The 7,204-nt window shown below is 46.3% G+C and overlaps 1 protein-coding gene across 2 annotated transcripts in view; it reads left to right on the top strand.

Moving 5' to 3' along the window:
- The first annotated feature begins 4,275 nt into the window (after positions 1-4,275).
- Positions 4,276-7,204, top strand: part of EYA3 (EYA transcriptional coactivator and phosphatase 3) — a 75,873-nt gene continuing 72,944 nt past the window's right edge. The window contains exon 1 of one of the 2 annotated variants that reach the window (XM_060257904.1): positions 4,276-4,447. The gene's annotated coding sequence lies outside the window, so the exon portion shown is untranslated. The remainder of the gene's footprint in view (positions 4,448-7,204) is intronic. The other variant, XM_060257902.1, reaches the window with a different exon arrangement.

Raw genomic sequence — 7,204 nt, 5'->3', positions numbered from 1 at the left:
GTGTGGGGTTCACCAATGCAGGAGGAGACCAGACTCAACTAATTAGCCAAACCCAGGCTGTTATACTAGCAGGGGCTTTTCCACCTGCGCCATTATTCTTATCTCTTGTGTGCTTTTGTGTGCTTACGTCACTTTTGTCTGTTATATACACATACTGTTTTGCATGCTTTTGCAAGAAAATGCTGCTCCTAGGAAACAAGGGACCCTCAGGAATTGGGGAGGGGGAAAAAGAGGGTGAGAGTGAACGGCCAGCATAAATCACGCCTTCTGATGCTGGTGAGAAACAATCAAAAACACATAAATAGTTTGTTCTAAACATTCTGCAAGTGGAGGGAACAGAAGGCAGTGAAGATCCAATAACTAGAATAGTCTAAGTGGAGAAATCAAAGTTGGAGGAAACCAGGGAGATGGAAAAACCTGATGTTGCAGTGCACAGGCAAAGGACAAGGCTCTTATTCAAGGAAGAATTTAACAGGACAAGCTAGGTGCTGCAAGGATGTCAGAGGAAGCTGTGGTTGCTAATATGGTTGCAACTCAACCAATGTTCCCTCTAATTCCCCACCCCCCTACTGAGTGAAGCAGTTCACATCCTAGTAAAACATAATGGGCAGTGCAAGAACCAGCACGGCTCGAGTGTGCTGCTGAGGGGGGCTTCCTGAACGAACGGCCACTCACATGCACAGCTTAGGGAACAATAAACTCAACATCCTCATCTAACCCTTGTTGTTAGAAAGACCTCTGGTATACACCAGGGAGGTAACAGCTTTTAGTTTTTGCTATTTTGTAGCTTTTGTGTTTTTTTTTTTTTTGCAAAGGGATTTTTTAAAAGGAATATGTCTTATCTAAACACTAAGAACATCTCTGTAACTCAATTCTAATCAAGAATGCAGCTCTTTCAGAGGTTTGTTGCACCAGTTTTTGGATCTCTAGATCTGCCATTGTCTTAAACCAGGGCTGCAACTAGGGTTGGCAGGTTGTCAACTCCCACTTGCCTGCGCTGCAACAATGAGCATGTGTACTTCAAAGTAACTCCTACTGCAATTCATGGAACATACCATTAAATATTATGAACACATTCTAGTGAATTCAGTGGCACCTGAAGGAACGCATTTTGGATTGGGATGCAAGGCAACAGCAAGGAAATTCAGATATTCTCTTTTAATTTCAACTGGCAATGCAGTAGTTTGTTATAAAGACCTCTCCAACAGGTAGATATCTATGCATTGCTTTTGCATATCTCAGCTAAGATTACAAATCCCCATATCTTTGTATTACACAAAGAAAAAATATCTAAAACCAAGATTATATGTTTTTATTAGGACCAAGTTGTCACAAAGCAGTAAGCTTTCAAAAATCTCCAAAACTTTTCATCAGTATGGATGTTCTGTGAGCATATGCTCATATATGCATGCGCGCACACAGAGTAAGAGAGAAAGGTGTTTGGGGGTTATGATAGAAAAGTCTCAGAGTTTTTGGCCTAAAGCCTTCCCGAAATGACAACCAGATAAAAGTCACAGACTTGATTAATGGTGTTGGGTGCAAAACAGATTTCATGAGGTACAATATGCACCTGGGATACAGAAGCCAAAAGGTCTGAAATGCCAAATGGTTTGAGAGATGGCCCATTAAAAATGGTACTTCTTTTCAAGTAAAGACCTAGCTGCAAGGCTGATCCAGGCTATTTCCAAGGGGAGGGGGGAGGGTTGGAGTGATGCATTAAGACAGATCTGCTTGCACTGCCTGGAAATGCTATTAATACTACAATATTTGTAAAGTGCTAATAGTTTGCAGAACTCAAGTTTTTGCCTTGTTTTTAATGTGAATTGGGACTGATTTCTGCATTTATGATTTCTTGTATGAGGGCACCTCTAAACTTTCTATGGCATGCAAGATGTTTGGATTTCCCATAGCAAACAGTAAAGTATGGATAAGGATCTTTATACATAGGTGGATGCACACCTAGAAACTCTCAATGAGCCACAGCTCTTTGCCACACATATACAGGTCCCCCCCGCCCCGAAAAAGATTTAATCCTGGGAAGTACAATGTTTAAAGAGGGTTTTGATCTCATTTCCAAAACAGCCTTGGGCAGTGGAATTTTATCTAGAGAAACCCAAGTGTTTACATTACTTTCATAGTATTCTGTGCCAAATATTATATTGTTCCAGGGTTGTTCATGGTTATGGCCTTGCAGCTAAGAAACCAGACATGTCTATAATGTGTGAAGACTACAGATAAGCGGCTCGATATCATAGCCATGGACTGAAGCAAAACATGCTGAAAGGTTACCCTTTTCTTGGCTACTGGAAAGGCCTGCAGTGTTATTGTCTTTCCTGTTTTGCAGTTCTGCAGCACTGGGTGCTGAGATGATCAGTGATTTCAAATATAAGACAATTTGGCAAGGAACCAAGCCACTGCAGGAAGCCTTTCACTAAAGTAAACAATGATATTATTATGTTTGTGTGAATCTTGATGTTTTATCTTTGCTTCTTGGGAAGATCTTTCAGATTCTAGGAGAACAACTGAGCTAGTGTCATAAAATACCTTATCAAAGGAACAATTTAAACCCCACAAAGAGGCAAGGAAGCACGGGAGTTACTCATAATTTTTTGTTGGTGATAAAGAATTTTAAAAAGGGGAAGGAAAACAGATGGCAGAAGTGAAAAGCTCTGCAAGCCTGCAGCTCCAAGTACAGGAGGAGTTACGCAAACTTTAGTTAGACTTTACACCTACACTTGTTAAAGTCTATGGTAGTGCAAGTATGGCACATGGGTGGGTGGCAGAGAAGTCTTTGGAAGGGCCCTGTATTGTCTTTGGAAGGGCCCTTCCTGCAAACAGCTTCATCACCAACCATTACATATAGGTAGATGACTTCTGTTTCAATGTATCTGAAGAAGTGAACACTTACAAGAAAGCTTATACTCAGAATAACTTAAGTCTTAAAGGTGGCACTGGACTCAAACTTTGTTCTGATGCTTCAAAGCAACATGGCTACCCACCTGAATCTATCTGCATTTCTTTGATAGGTGCTTGCAGTTTTTGGCTATGGTTCAGTGCTGAATCAGGGTTCCAGAAAATGGCCTGACAGTATCTGATTGCTGTTCTAGCTGCCTCAGTAAAAGATGACCATGCCAGTCTCTGTATAAGAGTCAACTAGGAGTCCTAGACACCATAAAATTCTTGGTGGGGGTTAGTAGAGTTGTACAGAAATGGAACTAAGAATAACTCCAGCTTTAAGTGCTGCAAACACGTTTGACACAGTCCTCAATGTAGTGTGATTCTAAGCATACAGAGTTCAACAGGATATAATGGAGCCCCATTCGATTTGGTGGGATTTATTGGACAGCTATATATTTCTAATTTAATTCAGGATCAAAACTTTGCAGCATGATCTTAAGTGAGCCTGTTAAAATGCGAGGAGTATGGTATATTTATTGTATGTATGAAATAAAATAAGTCTGCTCCTCCCCTAATATCTGTATGATTTAGTTTGATTCTACTGGGTGGAGCTCGTTTCAGTTTCCAGTTTTATATTTTAGCTAAACTTATTACTGTTGTCTCCTTGGAAATAAATGGCTGATGTTTTGAGCCAGCTTGTCTCTGCCGAATAAACCTAAGAACAAGTGTACAAATAAGCACTCTTAACATGAAAACCGACAGCCAAAGGGGGACATGACGGCGTCAGAAGTTGGCCAGTATCTCCTTTCGGACTCCAGCCAAAGGTGGCGGGGGGCATTACAAGGTTCTCTAGCTTTCGCAGCATAGCTTCTTTGCTATGTTTATTCACAAATCCCTCAATAAAATAGGAATTACTGCTGCGTGAGCAGACAGCTGGGCCATTAACTCACACGCGAGGCGAGCTTTCCCCAGTGCGCAGGCGCCTTTAACCCTTACCAGCGTCTCCGCGCTGCCCCCTCTTGGCCGCCGCGGCGACAATTCTCGTAAAAGGAGTCGGGAGCCCCCTACCGGCCAAGCCTCGAAACTGCGCCCACCGGGGAGTACGCAAGTCGGTTATTCTCTCACAAACTATCGGCAGGGGGAAGGGCGGGGACAGAAAGTGCCACTATGGAACTAATAGTAATCATTCCAGAGGGTAAGTGCTGCAAAGACGTGTTTGACACATTCCTCCATAGTGTGATTCATACACACAGAACCGGCAAATGCAAACTGGGCGAAATAAACCGTTCTTTATGAGCGGCATCGACTTCGAGGCGCAGAAGGGGGGGGGGGACGAGAAAGCACCCGGCAGCAAAACTTTGGCCAACCGGCTCGACTTCCAACGTCATATCCGCCGGGGGCACTTCCGCTTCCTGGTGCGAGGGGGTCAGCGAGGGGGGTGGTTAGGTTACCCTCTTTTCTTTCTGGACAACCGGCCCGTTGCCGTTGCTGCTGCTTCTCCCGCCATGTCGCCTGTCGCCGAGGTCGGCTTCGCAGAGGCTTCGTCACGGTGAGGAGAATTCCACCCCCCCCCCAAAAGACAGCCCCTCCCTCCTTCCCCCGTCTCGCGCGAACGGTGGGCGTGGCCTGGGCTGCCGTTGCCGCCGTGGCCACTCCCCTTCGTGGCTCGCGCGTCGCCGTCCTCCCCCCCCCCCTCACCCGCCGGTTGCCGGGGCAATGGAGGGCGGCCTCTGCGGAAGGAGCGGAAGATGCGCGGCCGCCTCCTGGCCTCGGCCGCTTCTGCCTTATCTCGTCGCGAAGCGTCTCCGCCCCCTCAGCACCTTCTGGTGCCAACGGCGGCGGCTCTCAGGCGGGGAGGGAATCCTTTGAACCGGGCAGGCCGAGGTTGAACGGTCGCGACCCGTATCACCTGCTGCTGATATCCCCCTTCCCATCTAAGACTGCCCAATAGAGCCACTATAGCGGTTAGAGTGTCGGTCTAGGATCTGGAAGACCCAGGTTCGAATCTCACGGTGGGCCAGTCAAGGCCGACTGTAGGGCAGGGGTGTCAAACTCATTTGTTATGAGGGACGAATCTGACATAAATAAGACCTTGTCAGGCCGGGCCGGATCATGTCGGACTGGGCCATGTGTGTACCTATTTAAGTTTAGGTAGCAGAGACATAAACTTTATAATGGACACAGACAAACACAATTAAACTTTAAATATTAGCACTCATTGGTCTTAAAGGTGCTTTCTTTGTAGCTCTCCCATGGGATCCTGGAACTGGGCAAAGGAAGCTTTTGGCTCTTTCCTTCCTTCCCCAGGGGATGAGAAGGGGGAGGAACCTCAGCCAATAGAAGGAAGAGAGGCTTGGCTCAGTAGCTCTGCTGTGCGGTTGAGAGAACCTGGCAAAGCAAGCTCTGCCTCCCCCCCCCCCCTCCTTCAAGGGAGGAGGCTTGGCCAAGTTTTGCTCTGTAGTTCCTGTGCGATTGAGCAAGTCTTGCAAGGAAAGCTGTTGTGCAAAAGGAAGCAAGAGAAGGAGAAGGAAGCAGATGGCAGCCAGTTGCTCGGGGGCCTGATAGGAGCCCTCCGAGAGCCTGATTTGGCCCCCGGTCTGCATGTTTGACACCCGTGCTGGGCTTTCAAGGCAAGAGACGTTTAGGGGTGGTTTTCCATTGACTGGCTCCGAGCAGCAGCCCTGGACTTCCCTGGTGGTCGCTCATCTGAGTACTAACCGGGGCTGACCCTGCTTAGCTTCCGACAAGATCAGGCTATCCAGGTCAGGGCAAGGACTTTGAGGCACAGAAGGGAGGGGGGGGGTGATGAGAAAGTAGTTCCACAGTGGCTGCACAACAAAAGCTTGTTGAGTGACCTTGAGCCCGTTACACACTTTCAGCTTAACCTACCTGACAGAATTGTTATGAGGATAAAATGGAGAGAGTGCTGTAAGCCACTTTAGGTCCCCATTGGGGAGGAAAGTGGAGTATATAGTAAATAGAAACAACCCAGGACATGATCCACAAAAATGTTTCTTTAAGGAGGCACCAAATGACACCTAGGTTGTGTCCTGGATTTTTGATTCCCTTCCTCCCCCCAAGGCTAACCCAGCTGACAATGTCTGGCTAATACCAAGCTGGAAAGTTGGTCTGTTTTCCTTAGTACTGTGTACTTTGCCTGGCAATGGCTTTCCAGAGTCTCTTGTAACAAAAAAGACTTTTGCATGATGAAGGGTGGTGGTGGGGAGAAGGACAGGAAACAATGGGAGAGGCCTAAAAGGCCATGAGATATAATGGGAACCTGAAATGCCAATTGACCTGCACAATGACAGCCCCTAGAATGGAAAGATGGCTCAGTGACCCAGATAAAGTGCTTTGGGACTGGAATGACAACACTTCTGCTTTTCTCATGAGCCATCATTCCACTCTGGGGCTTGACACTCCAGTCCCAGAACACTGATTCTAGTTCCAGAGCAATCATTCCATTGTAGAGACTGTCATTCCAGTTCTAAAGTAGTGTATCTGGGGCCAGGGGCTTTCATACCACTTTGGGAGCTGTCATTCCAGTCCCAGAGCACTTTGCAGGGGTTATCGTAGAGTACTGATTCCAGTCCCACCGTTTATTCACTGGGCGGGGCTGTTTTTGCAATCCCAGAATGCAGTCTTCTCCTGGGCCATTGTTTCCTTCTGGGGATTGTAATTCCATACCCAGCACAGTTTATTTTGTCCAGGGGAAGTGATTCCACTCTCTGTTGTTATCCCAGGTCCAGAACAATTTACCTGGTTTCAGGGGTTGTCATTCCAGGCCCAGCACAGTTTATCTGAATCCAGAGGCTGTCATTCCTCTTTAGGAGTTGTCATTCCAGTCCTAGAGCACTGATTCTAGTCACAGGGGCCATTAGTTCACTCATGGGGGATCTGTGTCAGAACATTCTACTCCCAGGGGGCCATCATTTCCCTTTGGGGGTAATCATTCTAGGTCCAGCAAAGTTTATCTGGTTCCAGGGACTGTCATTCCACTCTGAGGGCTGTCATTTCAGGGCAGGTTTCTCAAAAACCATTCTACATTTTTGTTGCAACTTCAGTGTAAGTCAAGTGTCATTCTTGGCTCCCATTATATCCCACAGGCTTTTAGGCCTCTCCCATTGTTTTCAATGTAATTCATTTTAGTACATCGCAAAAGGCTTTTGTTACAAGAGACCTTGGAGAGTCACTGCTGGGCAAAGTGCACAATACTGTTTTGGTTTTCCCTTACATGGAATAAAGCCATGACTCTGTCCATATCTATGCTATACTTGTACATTTGTAAATAAAACAATTTTAAAAA

The sequence above is a fragment of the Heteronotia binoei genome, chromosome 17, assembly GCF_032191835.1.
Source record: "Heteronotia binoei isolate CCM8104 ecotype False Entrance Well chromosome 17, APGP_CSIRO_Hbin_v1, whole genome shotgun sequence".
NCBI classification, from domain to species: domain Eukaryota; kingdom Metazoa; phylum Chordata; class Lepidosauria; order Squamata; family Gekkonidae; genus Heteronotia; species Heteronotia binoei.
Note: the sequence above shows the minus strand (reverse complement) of the source record. Positions and strands in the feature narration are given on the sequence as shown.